The 20,616-nt window shown below is 42.7% G+C and overlaps 1 long non-coding RNA gene across 1 annotated transcript in view; it reads right to left on the bottom strand.

Annotated features, from left to right (window-relative positions):
• Window positions 1-951: 951 nt before the first annotated feature.
• Window positions 952-20,616, bottom strand: part of LOC134158438 (uncharacterized) — a 411,508-nt gene continuing 391,843 nt past the window's right edge. Inside the window, exon 3 of the long non-coding RNA XR_009962765.1 lies at window positions 952-1,200. This is a non-coding gene — a long non-coding RNA (uncharacterized LOC134158438). The remainder of the gene's footprint in view (window positions 1,201-20,616) is intronic.

The raw sequence follows: 20,616 nt of genomic DNA, 5'->3' as shown, positions 1-20,616 counted from the left end.
TTAGGGACATGCTGATGTATTTTCACAACATGCCTATTGCAGTTAGTGGTAGATGAGGGCTCACAGTCACTCACAGAAACAGAGAAGAACAAGAACTGCAGAAGAAATAAGTGCTTGGTATGAAATTAAGAAAAAATGAAATTATTTATGTTCATTAGAGGATCTTTGTAATGTGTGAATTTTGTAGCAGACCAGAGAGAGATACTGGGGTCACAATAATGCTCTCATGGCATGAAGGATCTTGTTTCAGAGGAATTACTCTAGGGGGTTTTATTAATGTTCTTTTTTGGATTAATATAATGAACAACATCAATTCAGTATAACTATGAAGGGAAAGAAAGCCTGGTGACCTGCTGAGAAATGCAATTTCCTGAAGTCCAGCAACTTCACTGGAGGTCTGGAGGTAAATTGTCTCAGCAATGATCCAGGAGCAGACATGATATAATAAAAAGCTCTAAATGTTTGCTTAAAGGAAATCCTTTTAAGAAATTTGTCAGACTAAAGTTGAAGTTGATATAAAGAGACCTCTTCCGAAGTAGCACTGAGCAGTCATAGAAAAGACTTGACTGACTAAAGACTAGGAGCTATTGTAAATCAAGCTGTGGAGGGCCATACCTTCAAAATGCAGAGATGCCACCTGAGTAGGATGAAAGGATGCAGGATGACTAGAGAGGACCAGTGTGAGGTTTACTACTGAGGCTACCAGAACTGAGCTGAAAAAGGGCAAGGAGAAGAAAGGAGATGATCCTACATGAATGAAGAAATGACTCAGGAAAAGGTGAGGAAAAAAAGAAGATTCACAGCTTGAGAGAGTGGAAAATTGAGAGGATTGGGTATTTTAGGAGAGTAATAAAAAGAAAACCCAAGATGCTTAGAGATCTGAGTAGAGACAGGACAATCCTGGGACAGGGAAAGGAAGGGCAGTGGGATATGAAGTTAGTATAGGCAGGAAAGGGGAGAAATACAGCTCTAGCTACAGCACTGTGGTCAGCCAGAGGGAACAGGCACAGCAGCCTGGGTTAGAGGGACTAGCAGAAACTGCAATAGGATTTACCATCCCCAGTAAGATGCCTGTTGTTTAAACTCACCAATATCTTTTTTTTTATGAGGATGCCATCCGTAGTATCTGCTTGAAACCACCCCGGCAGAGTGCAGGAAGAGACATCAGCTGGTGAAGATTTATGGATCTGCAAGAAATATCTGTCCAAGGAGGGTGTAAAACAACAGGCAAATCTCACAATGTCACAGTGACCTCCCTGCCTGTAAAAAGGAACGTTTCCATCTTTCCCCTTCTTCTCACGCTATTCAGTTCCCAACTCCTTCCTGGAAAAAAGTGAGAAAACAAATATTCCCCTAAGGGACAACCACAGAGCATTCATTCATGGGGCAGCTAAGCAAGAATAAATGGAAAAAAGAAAAAAGCAGTGGGATTTCCTTGGTGTCTGGAAATGTGGTGGAAGAAGGGTTAAAGTTTGCCAGGAATAGTGCCTGAGAGATAGAGAACACTATGATTTTGTCCATGAAAATAAATAAAAGGAAGCAGACAAGGTATGTTCTGCTGCATGGTGTAACAAAGATGCTATTAAAGCTTCCACTGATGGAGAAACTGAACATATGCCAAAACACCGCAGCCTTGAAGAACAAAGAAATGTAAAAATTGTGTTTGAGAATCTCCTGGAAGATCAAAACCCTTGAAGTTCACAATTAATCTTCCTGTTCAGGGGCTACCATGTGAAGATTCTTGCCACCGCCAAGAGAGGCAGGCAGCAGGTTACTGTTTGGCATAATAGAATCAGAATCATAGAATCATAGAATAGTTAGGGTTGGAAAGGACCCTAAGATCAAGTTCCAACCCCCTGCCATAGGCAGAGACACCTCACACTAAACCATATCATCCAAGGCCTCGTCCAACCTGGTCTTGAGCACTGCCAGGGATGGAGCATTCACAACCTCCCTGGGCAACCTATTCCAGTGCCTCACCACCTTAAGGAGGTTGGCATGCTTCAGCTGTGACATGCCCCACCTGCATGAGCACAGAGAAGTTTATTGGCACAGGAGCAGCCAGGCTGGTGGGGCAGGACCACAGCAGGATGCTAATAAATCCTCCAGCACACCAAAAGAGGTGTCTGTGCATAATCCACTTGCTACAACCTGCCCAAAGGGGCAGGTATTGCTGTGTCGGTGAGATGTCTTGCAATGCATTAGGTGATGTTACAGACACTGACAACTACTGAAACCTGCCAGAGATGCTATGAATCAGGAGTGGGGCCACTGCTTATGGTGCTGGGGCCTCCAGGCAGTGAAGCACAGCACTGTTGTCAGTTGGCTGCAGGGTTGAAGCCACAATGTTTGCGAGAACTAAGTTAAAGGAAGCCCAGGTGTGTGTTTGCTATAGGGCAAAATCTCTTACTCCTTCCTCCTTGAAACTAAAGCCTGATGCTGCAGTTTTGGAAGCATGCAAGTGGCTAGACATGGTATGACCAGCTGGCATCACAAGCTACCTGAAGGTGAAGGATGAAGGACTGCGCTGAGGGGATGACACCATGTGCTGTGCATGTATTTATGATTAAGCATCCATTTTTTTGTAGGTGACACAGAAGCAGAGAATTTTTGGTAACATTGAAATTCTGCGCATGTCTCCAACCAACACAAAGTAAAACACTCACTGTATGTGTCTCAGGAAGGAAGATTAAAGCAAGATGTAAAGGAAGCGTAAATACCGTCTTAGCTCCACGAAGCTGAGAGGCTACATATTTCTATTCCTTTTTGCTTTTTCAGCAAGATGCCTTCAGGTTACTGGCTGTAGCAAATATTAATTAAGCAAAGAGAGTGCTTGACCTATTGAACAGTGTTCTAGAGTTATAATCATATATAGGGCAATAAAACCATAAATCAATAACATTGGGTATTTAGTGCTCATTGTAAGATTTACTTAGAATCAGCTGAATAGTTTCAAGAGCATCTGAGTGAAAGGGGTAGGTCAAATACATTATGCAGCATAAAATTATCCTACTCTGACATTTTCACCATGGGTGTATTTCCAGGTTTAGAGTGGATGATGACAATTGCTTGTGTCCCTCATAATTAGTACATTTTCTATAAAGATAGACGGACGCATCTCTGGTTCCTAATATCCCTGTTTAATATGTAGTGTATGAAATGTTTAACAAATCAGGGGAAAGAGAGCAAAGAGTGCAAACGCTCTGGTGAAGAATAAAGCCTGATTTACTTCTCAGCCTTTACTGATTGCTTTTTGACATCTGTTCAGCTGGGCTCACATGACGTTTGTGCAAAGCAGTGGTGATGACCTATGGCGTGGCTTCAATCTGTAAGGATCCAAGATGCTGGGACAGCTACAGTGCTAAGCACAGTGCTCAGAGCAGCCCTCACTGCTCCACTTGAGGAAGCATCTGAGCAGTGTGTTTTGGTCCATGGCCCTTGTGCCTCCTGGTTTTTCCCATGTTTTCCATGCTCACGCCTGCGTGGGCTTTCAGACTGCTCTTCAGCCCTGTGAAGTTTGAGGCAGATTGTTTCTGATTCAGATCCCACCCACTGAAAAGCACACACATCTTGTGTACATTGGAAGGGCATATCCACCATACGTGGATCCATGCTAGGCAGCCTTAGTAAGCACTTCTATTAAGCACGTGTGGTAGGGTACAAGGCCTAAAAGAATCACTGTGATCATCAGGCCTGTCATGCTGCTCAGCATAAGCTGCAGGACAATCCTAGTGAATCATTTGAGGTATTCTGCAGCACTAAGAAAAGCACTTAGTTTCTTCTTTAAAGATTCTGACCCTGGCGCAGCTGCCATCACTGCTAGTAACATGTTACAGTGCTTAGATCCTCTTTGCAGTAAAGTTGTACATCTTTGTCTTTTATCTGACTGTAATTAGGCTAAAAATGGCTGTTTATTTTGAGTGTCCCTTCTCTGGGTAGATAAGATAAGCTCGTGATGAAGTTAGTGCTTATTATCTATTTAATAACCTGAGAACTCAGAGTATCTCAATGTTTTCTGAACTGCTAATGCTCATACTTCTTTGTGGGCCTGGTCCATTTTTTCATCCTTCTCTTCCATTTGTGGATCCAAAGGTTGAACATTTCTTTTTGCTTAGTCCTGAGAGCTCATGCTCAGCTGGTTGGTCACCACCATCCACACATCTTTCTCAGTCATGCTCATAGCAATTTTCTGTGCAGTTTCCCCTCTCCACAACAGAGGTACTTCTGGAGGGTATGGGTTTGGTTGGAGAAGGAGCTAAAACCCCACCAGAAGTCACATCTCTGCAATAGATTCACCAATCTGTGTCCTTTCTTACTGAAAGACTTCTTACCAAAGCAAACTGATTTCTGTCCTCACTCATCCCTCTCATTTGCATGTCTTAATTTTGAGGGGACCATAGAAACACCAGTGTGTGAAGCTGACTTTGAGAATGCTCCTCATGCTAGCCTAAGAGTAATGAAGGTTTTGGGGGATCCTTGGGATCACTGCATCACCTGGCTTCTGTCCAGTGCAGTTTTCAACTAAAATAGACATGCAGCAGAAGAGCTGTTTTTGCCTTTTTTTACTGCTGAAAATGCCAGAAGATCAGCTGTTCACAATCCATCCTTAATTATGTATTAAAGGAACATCCCGTTCCCACAATATTTTGCATAATGGCCAGCCAACAGGATAAATGAATGCACAAACAGACATGGAACAAAGCTGGGGAGAAAAATGAAGAGAGCTGCTGAAACAAAGGAAAGCCACACCATGTAGGACAGAGAAAATGGCAGATAAGAAAAGTGCTAGAAATAATACTGAGTAGAAACACATACTTCAAATTACTGGGAGAAACAGAGTGAAGTGGTGGAAAAGAAGGACTCCAGATGGAAAACACAGGGAAGCATTCAGCTGTCTCCATCATCAAATATGTTCTTGTATCATCTCTCTACAGGGGTCAGTGAAAGGTTCTTGATCTTCCTGACAGTTTCTCATTCTCTGTGCGTCCATGTTCTGGTGCATCTCGTGGTCCCACTGTCTTTCACCTCCCAGCTTCTCACCTAGCTATCTGGCTCATCACCCTGGCCCATATGCCTGACATCTCAGGTATAAGTCCTGAGAAATGAAAAATAACAGGCTTTTTTCTGAAGTCCTCATGTTGCATACATAGAGAAGCTGTGCTTAGATATGCGGACACCAGCCCTATCATCCTTTAGATGATGGTTTCCAAACTCTGGTTCATGATGCACCAGGGAGAAAGAGCAATAATCCTCAGGATCATTTTGACTCTGTATTTTTTCTTACAAATTAGATGGTGTGAATGCAGAGAGCTGTATGGGAAACTGGCTAGGCAGCTGTGTGTGTGCCACAGTGTCAGGAAGCTACTGCCAATGACCCCTCCAACTCCTCTATTCAGAGAGCCCCAGCCCATAGGGGCTTTACCCTTGTCTTCTTTCCTCTGGAAAGCAAGTGAGCAGAGTGACAGAAGAAAGGCGTTAACTCCTTTAGCAACAAAAGAATGTTGAGAAAATTACAGCAAGGCTTCTGCATTCTCATTAACAGGAGCTTTAATCTAAAAGCATGGAAACAGATCGTGGTTCATTTCCCTCTGCCAGGCTGACTGCTGTTGCACAGGAACATTTGTCTCTGAAACTTCTTGACTCTTGATGAATGCTGCTTTCAGGGTAAGGTAACAGTTGTGATTGTGGCAGTGAATTCAGTTTGGTATCAGTTTCAGGGTGATGATAGAGGAGCAGATGTGACAGCAGAAACAGCGGGATGCAGCAAGGATGGAAGTGCTGTGGGGTCCTTGCTATGCTTACTATGCTTTTCAAACCAGAAGAAGGAGTACATCCAAACTGTTCCCCACTGGAGAGATGAGGGATGGGGCACGGCAGAACTGTGTGTTTTGGATGCATGTTGCCTCTCTAGATCTTCATCTGCATATGCCAGAGTCTTTCATTGTCTCCCCTGTATCATGCTACTTCTTCCCCTAGTTTGGATTATGAGGTTTTGCCCTGCTGTCTCCAAAACACATTTAAAGGCAACTTCACAGTTATCTGAGGCAAATGAGTTTCCAGCTGTCACTACCAACATTTTCAAGTACTATTGCCAGTGCTTCTTCACTTGAAGAATCCTTTGCTAGTCAGAAAGCACCTGCATGCGCACACACACCTCTGCATAGGCAAGAAGCTGACAGCACATCTGAAGTGTGAGCAACACCTTGGGCGTGGGGAAGGCAGCAAGCAGCAGCAACCGAAACAGAGGCAGAGAAACAATTTGCCAGTTTGTGTTTAACAGACCTCTTGGGTATATACTGACTATTTGACTAGGTTGCCCTGCTTCATCCTGGCTTCAGGCTCTGTGGTGGGCATGGAAACCTGCGAGTCAGAGGCTAGTTCTTTCCAGCATTGACTATGAGATGGGATTGAGATTAGGTAAAGTTTAATTGCTAGTTTGCTGGGTTTGACTAATTATCATGAATAACATGTCCCAGGCTCACCAGAGCGGAAATGGAGGGCAAGGTTTGAAGGCTTTTTTGCTCATGTGAAAGATGAACTTTTTTTTGAAGCTAAACCTCGTACATGGTTTCTTATCCCCTTTGTATTCATCACCTTCTTGGCCTGGGAGAAGAAGACAACCAGCCGACATAGAAGATGTTAACCTTTAGCAAACTTCAGATATTAATTTCTCAAGTATGCTGTTTTCTGCACAAACCATATTTCCCAGTACATTAAATTGTTCCATTAGCTAATTCTCCTATCTCATTGTCCCAATTTCTGTCTCAGTAACAATGCTTGGATCACAAACACAGTAACTGAAGAAAAATAGTTGCCGTGATCCTGACTCTAGCTAGCATACAATTTGTTAGGTCCCAATTGAATTGATGCAACAAGGATATATGACACACTTGTTTTAATAACAAATTCTCTGTTCTGCATGTCCATTTATTCCCTGAATGACTAGACACAACAGAAGAAAGGCCCAAGTCCTTTGACAACACAGGGTTGAGAAAATGAGGATGCTTCTGCATCCTTCTAAAAATGTGCCTCTGCTTCAGAGACAGAAGCTGAATGCTCTGCTTGCCTGTGCCAGCACAAGTGCGGCTACTTGGGAGTGTTTGCCTCTAAAACTTCTTGACTCATGATGACAAATGTGATTTTCAGAATTAGGCAAAATTTCTGATGACTGTAATGAATTTGGCGTGCTATTGAAAATAAGCTCTGATCACTTATGGCTCGTAAAGCTTATTTCTTCTCAGAGCAAACCTACTAAAATACAAGGTTTTTTGTTCCATTCTGTGCTTCACTGATAAAATGACTTTTCGGAAAAAGCTGAAAAACATGGAAACAGTTGAATACCTAGTCAGTTTTTTAAGTCTAAGTACTCTGTCACATTATTAAATTTGCTCAATGTGATTAAGCTCATAAGTGATAGTATTCCTTTCCAGAGCTTTTCTAATTAAAAAATGAGAAAAGTGTTAAATTAATTTACCCTACTTCCACTGTTACAGTGTTAATTAATTTATCCTACTTCCACTGTTGCGTATCAATATTATTGTAATAAACACATAGCAAAACTGGGTGAGAGAAATGAGAGGACTCAGATTAGAGCTCCCATTAATTTTCTGAATTTCCAGTTGCCAACGTTTATACTTGTTCTTTACACCAAACTAAAAAAAAAAGAAAAAGAGTTAATTGCCTAAAAAAAGCCAAGAGCAAGTTACACGGTGTCATAAGATCCTCTGTCTCACACAGGTGATTGCTGGTATAAGATGAATATGAAAGAACTTTGCTGATGTATTTATATGACTTGCCACTCATAGTTAGAAATAGAACAAAGAACAGGTAAGGATATCAGGTTAGAAAAAAACGCATCAGTGCACCACCATGCTTTATTTGACCCTCAAAAAAAAATCAATTCACTATCTTGGCATTCGCCTGGTTTCTAATCCATATCACTGCCCATGAAAGGCTGTAAAGGAACTTCTTGCCATGGGCAATGCCATAGAGTTTTCCTATTTTGAGTAAATTTCCTTTGTCCACTGACAGTGTCTTGGAGTTGTAATGAGCAGTACAGCACGATCCTTCTGTGTAAAAGGCTTCATTTTGTTGTCAAGGAGACTAGCTTTTTTGTCAGATGTAGCTTTGAAAGTGAAGCAGTAATATAAAGGAAAACTATGTGTACTTGTGATACATACAGAGATCTGCTTCTCAATAGAAAAATTTGATTTCTCCTCCTCACTTACATAGATGCAGGAGTAATGGGTTTCCAGTCATTTCTTAGTATCTCTGTATTGTGCTATTAAATTCAATAAAATCAACTGGTAAGTCCTATGTACCAGACAGATGACACAGACTTTTCTGCACTGAGATTGTAGATGATATAAATAGCTACAGTTCTGCTCTGATTTTTGGAAAGTGCTGTTTTTTCATAGAATCATAGAATGGTTTGGGTAGGAAGGGACCTTAAAGACTATCTAGTTCCAGCACCCCTGACATGGGCAGGGACACCTTCCATTAGACCAGGTTGCTCAAAGCTCTGTCTGGCTTGGCCTTGAGCACTGCCAGGGATGGAGCAGCCACCTCTTCTCTGAGCAACTTGTGTCAGTGCCTCACCACCCTCATAGAAAAGAGTTTCTTCCTAATATCTAATCTAAACCTACTCTAACCTACTATCTAATCTAAACCTTAATTCATGTCCTTGTCCCAGACACCAGGGACAGCCTTCTCACAGAAGGGGTCTGTGCAGGATTTTGTCTGGTCTTTTGGCCAATAGAATTATGGACAAGTAGATGTGCTGCCCTTTGTTGTGGTCCACTTCTGTGCTAACTTACAAGGAGAATGTTGCAGGGACCTTCAGGGCCTGTTGATTCCTTCTCTTGCTTCCACTTTGGTTCACCTCTACCCATGCCAGTCCCTAAAGATGCTTTTATGTATAGCCTCTTCTTGCGAGTCTCCCTGGGACTTGAACTGTGTTTGGTGCCACATTTTCTCTCTTTCTTTGTTCTAAATCTTTCATTACAAGCATGGTTTCTGGATGTCTTGCTATGCTTATTGATATAGGCAGTGTCTCCTGGATTTAAGCTGAAAGAGGACAGATTTAGATTACATATTAAGAAGACATTCTTTACTGAGAGGATGGTTGTCCAGAGAAGCTGTGGCAGCCCCATCCCTGTCAGTGTTCAAGGCTAGGTTGCATGGGGCTTTGAGCAACCTGGTCTAATGGAAGGTGTCCCTGCCCATGGCAGGAGGTTGGAACTGGATGAGCTTTAGGGTCCCTTCCAACCCAAACCATTCTAGGATTCTATGATTTCTCCAAGTGGCCCATGCCTCTCCCAAAGCACAGAGCCTCAGACTAGGTCTAGTACTTCATATGGGGTCTTACAAGTGCCAAGCAGAGCTGAAGGACTCTCGCACATGCTGAACTTTGGTCTGTGCATTCATATGGTTGCCTTTATTGTAACAAGTTATAATGGGCTTGTGATTGATTGTTTGTCTCTTGCATCCAGTCTGCCTCCCACCACCTCAGTAAATTCATGCGGTGCTGCAGCCAGAACAGTAAATTCCCATCCATTCATTTTGACACTAAATTTTGGGCAACACGCTCTCTGGATCACAGTGAGCACTCAGTTTTGCACCCATCCCTGAACAGTTGTAACCATTTTTTCCTTAGGTTCTTTATGAAAAAATAATTGAAGTGGCATCAAGAAACTTGAATAGAATCAAGTTGTGGCATCTCCTCCTTCACCCTATTGACAAGGACCATTACTGTGTTGCAGGAGGTAGCTTAATTCATTTGACACATTTTGTTTTAACATATAAAGCTTGGCCATGTGTCTTTGAAAGCAGAAGAAGCTGTTTGATGTACTTCTGAGGACTTAGCTACTCCTAATATCCCATGTTACACAGAAAAATTCTAGAAAAGAGAAACATTCAAAAATTCAGGTTTCTAAAGTGTATTTCTCTTTACAACACTCCACATTCAGATCTTGTTTAGCGCTGTTTTTATTTACTCTGGATTCATAAAAACAAAAATGCGTTTAATAAAACACTGAATATATCTTTATACTGCATGAATTTATGGTCTGAGCTGTCACTGATGAATGTGCTGGGATTTCAGAAAGTGTTTTCCTGCTGTGCTGAGGATTAGAAATCTTCCCACAATAGATTTTATCTATTGACACTCTTCAGTCGTTTCAAGCTCATCAGGCTATCACAGCTATGACATCTCCTAGTGAGACTCCAGCTTCAGAAGAACTCTGTATTTTACTGTATCATTATTTCATTTTTTGAAGCACGGGAAGGACAGGAACTGGAATGACAACTCACCCAACCCTTCCCTGCTCTGTCCTTTCCCCCAACTCTCTTCTATAGCTGGCTACAAAATCACAAAGTTGATCTAAAGGAAAGCATCACCAAGTTTTACAGGTGCACCTCTGTGTTATCTGTCCTGTGTTTTCAGTTTTGCCAAAGATATGATAATCTGCAGGCACCAAATGCAGCCATTTTTTTCCATGTTATTCAAAGAAGACAGTTACAATGGGTATTATTTACTTCCCATTTACAAGTGCAAGGGGTTAAGGAAACAGCATGCTGAGCCAAGCCTCCTCCAACCACAAGGCAGTGATGGTTCCTGTACACAGGACCCCTGGTAAAAGGCAAGCAGCTGGCAGAGCAAAGAGCAAAAGGATGGAAAAGAATGGAGACAGAGATGGGGAACCATGCTATGGAGCGTAGAGAATGTGCAGCACTAAGGTTTTCCTTTTGAGGCCACAAATCAGCAAATGCTGGCTTACTGGTGCCTCTATTCCCAGCAAATCTGCTGCCTGATGGTTAGCAATTGGCCAGTTTCCTGGTGGCTTCAAAGGAGCGATAGGTTCTGGGAGGGGAACTGCTGGGGAAGCATCCTGGCTCTATGAACCTATGAGAAAGGGAGATTTGCAGCTCCATGTGCTTGTGGCTGGAGATGGGGGCTCAAGGCTGGTGGTGGTGCTGGAACAGGGAAGGCAGGACAGGAGGATGCAGAAGAAGTAAGGTTGCACAACCAAGTCAGTGGCAATAGATGCCCCTGTGGAGGAGACAAGGAGTCCTGTGTCTTGCTGCTGGTCAGGAAGATGAACACCATTCCTATATTGTCCCGAGGACATTTCAGTAGAGGACAGTTGGAACAGCCAAATGCCTGAAACCTTCTCAGCCTGTCCTACTGCTCACTATCTTGTCTAGCTGGCTGGCTTTACCTGCTGCCAGCCTGGGTGCTGCATGGGCAGGCACAAAACCACCCAGATCTCTGTTCATCAGGACAGGATACTGGGCTTTTGGATGTCATGGACAATATGTACCACAGGAACTTGCATGAACCTTCTTCCCTTTCCTGGTATTGCCACAGGTACTTTCAATGGGCTTTAATGAATTTCCAGCATGCATTAGGTGGCTGCTTCTGCATTCCCCACCAAGGACTGCTGATCTATGTGATCTACTGAAACCCACTGCTCTGACAGTGCAGACCCCACCTCCACATGCCCGCAGCCAGAGCAGTGGGTCTGGATGGACCGCAGTGTGCCATATTGTAGACCCACAGCCAGCACCATGCTGCCCGTCCACCTGCCAAGGCACCGACAGCCTCTACCTCATGCCACATCACTTGCCCCAGACCCTCTGTGCCATAGCCGTGGTTTACAGAGACTAAACTGCAGCTCTGGGATGGAGATCAGCAAGTGGTGTGCCATCTCCCTGGCAGAAGTCTCTTACCATAGATTTGATAAAGATATTTTTTGCTACAACATGAAAACTGATGTATCTTAAGGTTATATGAGAAAAACACAAAGTCAGAAAAGGTAAAGAATCATCTTTGCTGGCACACAAGATTAATATATAGACTTCTACCTCTGAGATACAGCTGTCTTCAAAGACAGGGCTGACTTCTCTTAGCAACACCCATCCAATACAGTTTGATATAGTTCAATGGGTTCTTCTTTATTTATACAATGAAAACTGCATCTTTAGTTATTGTACTTAACACAGAAGTATGACATTGTTTCATGCCAGAAAGGAGTCAGTTTTTGTGGTTGTTTTTTTTGTTTCTTTTGTTTAACGTGGAAAAGTAACATTTTTCTTTAAATGTTTATTAAACTTTCATTTAAATACTTGGGACAGATTTTTCACAGATAGAAGCAGTTCTTAATTTTCAAGCATTTAATTCTTTTTAGACTCAAAATCTTAAGAGTCTGAGTATTGTGGTTTGCGTTTAGGTCTGTGATAGAGAAGAATAGTGTTTGAATGTATTTGTAGCTGGACAGCTTCCTTGTGACAAGAGAGCACCTGATAAACAGAAATGACAGCTTCCTGCATCTGAGGGGATTTTGGACCTGATATTGTTTTTCCTAAAGCTTCCAGGAATGTGTCACTCCAAATCTTGCTCTTCTTTCATCGTAGGTTGAGAAAGATCTTACCTGGCTTGCATAATGGAGTAGGGGAGACGAGGGAGGAAAGGTGCAGTGCTTGAATACTACGGTGGTCACAGTATGGCCTGGATCCTACTGCTGTACTGAAACTTGCAGGAAAATTCTAAGCCATGGCTCCACTCCATCTAACCTAGCAGACTCTGGAGAGAGGAAGGAGTCATGTCTCTGCAACTCCCAGTGGGAGGCTGGTCCTCATTCCCACAGCTTTGCCTCTCTAGTGGAGTCTAGCAAGACAGATAGCCTGAAGCAGCAGGCTCAGTACTGTTTTGGGACCCACAGGAGGCTCCAGGAAAGGGTGAAGCCAGTGGAGGTATAAAAACAGGTTGGTGGATTGGGTGTGCTGCTTCAGTATCTGCCTCTGACCTCGAGGTTGTTTGAGTGAACTGGATTTTTGGAGATCTTCTAAACTTAATCTACAAAACACTATTGCAGAGAGAAGCACTCTTACCTATTGGTGCCTTACCAGGAAACTGGGAAAACGCCATAAAAGCATTCAAATGGAAAACTAAAAGGTAGGTTTTGAAATTACTTTTTTTTCCTCCCAGGCCATTTGCCCACTGTTTGCTGTGGGCTTCTGTATCAAAGTCTCTTTTCAATAGGCAGGAAGTCACAGCCTTTAAAAAAGCTCTCACCCTGGAAAGTACCAGTGGCTGCTGACCTACAGAGCTTTCTCCTTCTAGGGTGTAACTGACCCCACATAACTTGTACTGCCTCTGTGGCCAGGTCCTCTCCAGTCAACTGATTTATTGCTGGGCAATAAATCCCTCTGCTGCCATTGGGAGGCCCATGAGCAGCAAAGGGTTGGCAATGCCTGAACTGAACTTCAGATGGCTCACAGAGCATTTGCTTTCCTCTGACTCTCCATGGTGTACTTTAACAGCTCTACACACTAGGATTAGTGAAAAGTATGTAACACTTCCAGCTGTGATATTGCCCTGATACTTCCAGCTATGTAAGATGCCTCCATCTTCTCAGATTGCTCTCATTTTTGCTGCAGAGCTTTCCAAACCTTAGCAGAGGGAAGTTCCTGGCGGATAAATGGAAGATCCCTGGGACAACAGGGACACAACTGCAGCTCATTAAGGTCAGATAATTTTGGGGAACTGCAAAGTAAAATGCCTTGTAGAAAAAGTAGTTTCACATTGGTTATTCAGGGAAGGAGCAAAAAATCCCCAAATCTCTAAACAACACAAGACAAAGACAAAAGGGAGGAAACTAGGACATTTTCCAAACTCTCTCCTGCCAGCATCCTACCTAGGCTGTACTGGCTATGGTATCTCTGGATCACATGTGTCTGGAAATGTCCTCATGGTGATGGATGCAAACTGATTAGTGATATCAATATCTAAAGACGTATATAGACATCTGGATTCAGTTTTTGAAGGCACCCTATTTGCACAATAACCCACTTTGGAAGTGCTTAGCTGTGCAATTTTCAACCACCTGCAACACAGAGGCACAGTTAGTTAAGACATGAGTTTTACCCTTTGCACCATTCTGCACTGAGTAAGCTCTGTTACTACTGTTGTGACTGGCAGCCTGAACTGGATCCCATTCTGAGCCTGCTGTGTTTCATGAAAAAACTAAGTGTGATTTTAGTCTGTTGTTTTCTCTCTCTTAACCTTTTGAAACTACTCTTTGAAGCAAAGAGCAAAAGGAGAGGAAACATCAGATCAAATAATTTAATGATACATAATTAGAGCTCCTCCAGCTGCTGTTGGGGTAAGAAGAGACTATGGCTGCTGTCTTGCTGGGCCTTTTGACAAAACTTCCCCACTGCCAGAGTTTTGCCAAGACATTTTCCTCTGGGAAGTTTACTTGAGATAAGGAGTATCTCTAACACGGAATTTCAAGAGAGGCTGATTTCAGGTAGGTGCTCCTCAATCTCATCAGTCAGAAGAACAAATGGCAGGAATAAAACCATGTGCTCAGGGAAGGATTGCATTTTCCTGGAATCAAGGAGAATGAGTCAGGAAAAAAACCTCTGATATCAGTACGGCTCTACTAATATGTAGTGTAGAGTCTCTATACTAAAAATACCTAGCTTTACATGTCATTAAAGTTAAAAATAAAGGCAACGCATATTTCAGACAGAAATGTGTAATGCTAAGAGTACTCTAGAGTAATGAGTTGTAAGTCAGGGTAACTTTCAGGGGACTTCAGCAGAAGAAGAGGCATTTTTTATATTCTTTTAAAATCTCTTCAAAATAAAGCATGTCATCCAGCATTCACATAGGAGCTCTTGGTGCCTGACATATGTTATTATTACTGTACCCATGGAGTGTTGAATCCCTGGTGCTGCAGACCAGAAAACCCAGCTCCAGGGCCCTGTGTCTCTTCTAGCAGTCAAAGAAGCAGTGGGGTCATCTGAAGGAACCTCAATTAGAAAGGGAGGACAATTCCCTATAAAGATTTTAAAACTAATTTTATAAAATTAGGTTAAAATCTTGCAGTTAAGGTTACATTCTGAGAAGAAAGCTCATAGATGCTGGGTCTGATGGACCGAGAAAGCTCCAGAGGGAGCCATGACTAATATTTGCATGTAATGACATCTCCAGAGGGGAATCCAGATATCATCTGATGCTTGTTTCTGGGAACAAAAATGGAGTAACGATTTGCTTGTCTCTCTTGGTCACTGCCAGCCTCCGTTAGATTTTTGGTTTGATCGCTAACCTCTAATTTTGTCTCAATCCCCCACCATACATTCCCCTCCATAAGGCAGCAATCTGAACTTAAATATGTTTGAGAAATATTGTAATCGGTCATTACATCATTTTACAGTAAGAAATATTAACTCATTACATGGAATGACTGAGGTCTTGTCCATTTTTATTTGTATTTTATTCAGTTTTGAGCAAGTGCTCAGGCATAAAAAATACTATAAATTATGCTTCTTGTGCTGCAGCACTGGGCCACTGAGGTCCCAGGAAAGATGGTTCAATTGAAGGTTAATTGACAAAGTCAAACCAGGTTTTCCAGTAGGTTAATTCTTGCAAACCTGGTTCATGAGACTGGCTGTTTTCAATTAGCTCTGTTTGTCTTTACACTCTTTGAATCTGCTTAGATAATGGATGTGATATAGATGTGGCTATAAATTTTAAACCAATTACTGGTAATGTGCTATTCAAAAAATGATAATGGAATTATATATTAGCAGTTAAATAAGCACTGATTTTTTTTTAATATTTAAGGATAACAGAAGTCCCATTCTTTCCTTACATGTGTTTCCATTAAAAAAAAAAAGCTTAGTAAATTGGTGCCTTAGCCTCCATCTAGAAAAAACACCATCGAATATTTATATTGAAGGCAAGACCTTCAGTTTCTCATGAAACAATGCTGTAGATGAGTAACACTGAAAAGCCCAACGGAACACAGCAATTGCCCAAAATTGCATTCACACCAAAAAGTAAGGAAGTTATTGGAGCCTAATGTTTATGGCTTGTTTATATATTATTTGCAGTGTGCTCATGACTTGCCAGGCATAGCCCAGACTATTAAAAAGGGGGTTTCTACCACCAAGAAAGACTGGAACAGAAGGACAGGGATTATGTTTTCTCTGCACCATTGTTTACAGCATTCAGTGAAAAGCTCACCAAGATCTGTGATAACACAACCTAAACTAAATGTTCTGAGTAACAGATAGGTTTGGGGTAATTTAATGATTTCAGCTTCCCTAAAAAACACTGATGATGATTGTTTCTGCAGCGACTCTGTAAATATGGAAGCATAAATGAAAGAAACTACACTGAGTTCATAAAAGCATTTCAGCAATACCCTATTAAAGACCCAGTTAGGGTCATACAGAGAGGATTTAAGCAACTACAGCAAATCTAACTACTTTGAAAGCAAATGAATGCAATGTATTAAACTCGGCTGTTTTGTACCAAGGAAGAGCTGGCATCTCCTCGGTTCTAAATATCAATCATAAGGGAAAACAAGCACCACTGAGCTAAAGTCAGCACCGGAAAGTAAACCCACAATTACACAGATAGGATGAAAATAAAAGAAACCGGATGCTGTGGGAGGGAAAGAAAGAGGGAGCTTGGTAAAATGTGAGGCTTCCTGTGCAGCTTCTCCAAGATGCAAGCCATCACCTGGGACCCAAATAGGAGCTAGAAAGGGCTTTGTGCCACCCACCATGGCAATGACTGAAAGTCAGGGAGCCAGCTGTAGGAGTGAGTTCCATAGTGTTAACAGCCATGCTCATAACAGGGGTGCTTGCTAAGTGCACTGAACTGAGCCAGCCTGCCAGGCTCCAGAGAGAATTGTTTGGTACGTGTCCAAAATGGCTGGAGATGGCGTTACTGCCCCGGGAAGGGGCAATAAGGAGCCGCATGCCAATAATTCCAGTCTCGTAATACCCATGCAGTCATTTGAGTTGTAGAGGATGGTGCACGCAGCCCAGTGAAGAACTTCACGTGAAAATGCCTGGAGCAGGAAACCTAGGCCAGGGGAGGTTGTATTGGACTCAGGTTTGGCTCAGAAACACTAGACCACCCAGGGTGTCAGTATGCAAGAGAAAGCCAGCATTTTGAGCACAATCCTGTGCTAATGCCATTTTTATAGCACTTTTGAACATAATTCAACTACTTGAAGAGAATATCAGAAATTCATAATAATGGTAGAAAATCTCATATTATTTGCCTATTTTCTGGGTCAGTCTGGGTCATCCTGCTGATGGCTTGTTTTCAGAGCACCCTGAGGGGGCACCCAGGACCGCTAGGCTCACCAAGAGAGGAAAGCATGTTCATAGAAGGAGAGGTACCAGCTGTAGGAAAGTGTCAGCTGCCAAAGGAGATTCTGACATTGTGAGTGTCAGTGTGTGACCTGTGGGAGCTGGTGTGCTTGGCTGGTCCAGATAAAATGTACACAGGTACTTCTGCAAATGCAAAGTGCTCCATTTGCCATGGGGAGCACAGGCACACGCTGTTGTCTGGACTCAGGTGACATAGCGATAACTCATTACACCATGGTAATCTGGTTATATGCCTAGCCTACAGATGCATCTGTTACCACTCAGTGCCTTGCATTTGTGATGAGCTGAACGACATGTCCCCATCAAGCAGACATTTGCCTGAATGAGCAATGAATAATCATCCGGACCCCAGTTTTGTCCTCCCCCCGTTGGTGTGAGCAGCGCCATGACTTTCCCTGACTGTATTTGCATTGGGGAAGAAGCACTCAGCATGAACTTGAATGTCAGAAGCAGCCTGTGTGATCGTCTGTTCTGGTCATCCAAGTGCACCTCTGATTGAGGATCAATACTTCACAATTCTTCCTTGCTTGAGTGCCAAAACTTTCCAAGGAGCTGGGGTTTTCTACTTCATTTGTTGTTATTATTCAGATGACAAAAGGCAGAGTGATTGTGAGCTTTTTTAGAGTCTGATGCTATGCCAAGAGGGCAGTGAGACCAAAATTTAGAACACAGTTCCTGCCTGCCTTACAGGGCTAGATCATACCTGCTCTGGAGAGCAGGGCAAATGAGTAGGGGGCATAAGAAAACTTCATGCTCATGCTCTCCTCTGCAGATTGTTGGCTTTGCCATTGGTTTTGTTGCTACTTACTGGTTTGGTGAGTGTCATCATGTACATCGGTGCAAAGACAGGAGCTCACACCTGGTAGAAATCAGCAGGCAGGTGGAAATGAGGTGCCCTGAGGTGGCTGGCAGGTTTCAAATTAACATCAACGTCTTAATAATCTCACCAAGGGTACCGGAACAGAAATAAGTGTTGAAGAGACTGGGAGAGAAAGATTCAGCAAATGGAAATGTGAAAGGGGTCCCAGAGAGGCTGGGAGGGCAAGGTCTGGAGGGACCAGACCTAAACCATTACCCCCACAGACTGAACCCATCAGGGATTTTGGGGGGGTTACCCAGGCTGGGCGCACACTCTTAAGGCAGTGGATTACTGTGCTGGTACCACCCATGGTAAGCATCATGGCAAAGTGGGATTCTGCCACACGTCCTCATCTGGGGAGCAGTGGTGCAAGCCCGTGCAAGGGGCTACTAGGGTGACCAAATGTCCTCTCTCCTACAAATCCTCTTCCTTTTTCTCTTTCACTTAACCTAGCAGAAATTGTTCAGATCAGAAGAGTTTCTTTGGGTATGCAGGTCGAGTTATTGGCTCAGCAAACTAAACACCAATAAAACTGGGATAATGAGCCATTATTTATGCAGTGGAGCCATTATGCTTTTATTTATTGCACTCACTGTAATTGCAGTTTCACCAGACCTGGTAGTAACACATCCTTTAATGATGTACTCGAAGAAAGGATTTATTTGAAAAAGAAAAATCCCACCAGTGTTAGTCATAGCTTAACTTTCTACTGGAAATTTTTAGAAAGGGAGATAGAAAATATAAATAATGGATTTAGTGAGAAAATACATTTGTTTGGTTTTTTAAACTCTTTGTCATGTTTCCAACCTCCCCACCACTCTGAAAGGTCACACAGTGAAAGCTTCTGCTGTACAGCTAAACCCTGACAGTGGCAGTGGCTGTTTTATAGTATGGAATCTAATAAACAGACAGAGATTCTTGTGGAAAAAAGATTAATGATAAGCAGAGAACCCCCCTCTGACAATAAAACTTGCCTTATGGCAGCTTCACCAAGTCTCACGTTGTTTGTGTCACCAGGTTTCTCACATCTCTCAGGTTTCCAGACAAGCTGTCTTTCCTGAGTTGCGCTCTCTCATCAAAATGTCAGTCTCCTGTTCTGTTGTTGTCTAATTAGCTTTTTTTTTAAAAAAAACAACACACAAAACAACAAACCTAGAGATTTCACTTGTAAGTGTAATGTAACCTGCTATTTATTTGGCATGTTTCACCTACCAAATACCTCTGTATAGGCTAGCATCTTCATAAATATTAATCTAAAGGCAATACCCTACCTGGCAGAAGAATGCATAAATGGCTAATGAATGAGCTGGTTTCCAGTTAGCTTCCAGACCTCCTCCCAACATCCTTTCTGAACCAAAGCCTACCATCACCTGGCACAGGGACTAATTTTCGTTGCAAATATGTCTTATTCAGAGTGGGGACAGCCTTCTCTACTTACCGCAAACAAACACAGAAGCCTCAGTCCCTCTCTGTTAGGACTTTCAGCTTTGCAATATTGCCATCTTGACTGTTTCCTTCTTTTATGATGACTTACAGATGCCCCAGCAAAACCAAGACCCTGCTTTGTCAGCCATGCAATAACCACACAGAAAGTACAGCCACCTGTGAGATCAAATACAGCAATACTTGACTTAAGCTTGACTTTTTTTTCCAGTGTACAGATTCAAAATGAACACCCCCTGGACTGGATAAACTGTGGTTCAGTCCTGCCTTAGAGACCTAGATCTAGATCTGTGCCGAGCAACTCCTGAGATCATCATCCTGGGTAGGAGATGTCTCAGGAGAAGCCACTTTTAGCTCTGACTGAGTTTACACTGAGGGGACATACAGTAATTCTGAACATGGTGAGAGTTCAAGTGCCATTGTTCTGGATTGGGTTGAACTTTTTTCCATCATCCTTTATCAGACTGGTCTTCTACTTGGTGAATCACTGTTTGGCTCAGGCACTGAGGGCATCCACAGTGGTGCACGAAGGGTGTTAACAGCCTCTGAGGCAGTGGCTGGCACTGAGGTGGACGGGAGCTGACAACTCCTCACAGCAACTCAAGCAGCAACGCCAATAACAAAAGATTAGGGGGAAAGCATAGCTTCAGTGTGGTGAAAAATTAAACCCCGACCAAGAATGAAGAAAAGTATACAGAAGCTCCTGATGCTTAATTACTTTCTTTGTTTAAAATATTGCTGACTTGTTTTTCTACTTTGTCCCACATGGGGTTGCGCTCAAATAACTTACTTGCTGCTTGTTCTGCCAGCAGAGCAACAATCTCTTTGTTTCAATTTCTGCTTTCTTTAAATGAAAGTCTCTTCCCCATGTTAATCTCTGAAGTCACAGCTGCTTTTCTTCATGATTATCTTTTGATGCATGTTGACTGCATTACTGAGGAAAAGCACCAGCTTCTCATAGCCAGGGGAACATGCCTGCATTTATTTACATCTGAAAGCAAGCAAGCAAAACTTGGAAGGATTTGTGGCTTTATAAACTTTTTCTGAAACTATAGAGCATTTATCACAGCCAGCCCTAGCATTCTTCCTCTCATGTGATTTGCTGCACTGATTTA

Source organism: Pezoporus occidentalis, unplaced genomic scaffold, assembly GCF_034315485.1.
Source record: "Pezoporus occidentalis ecotype Australia unplaced genomic scaffold, CSIRO_AGI_Poc_V1 ctg13, whole genome shotgun sequence".
NCBI lineage: Eukaryota > Metazoa > Chordata > Aves > Psittaciformes > Psittacidae > Pezoporus > Pezoporus occidentalis.
This window is presented reverse-complemented; position numbering and strand designations above follow the sequence as displayed.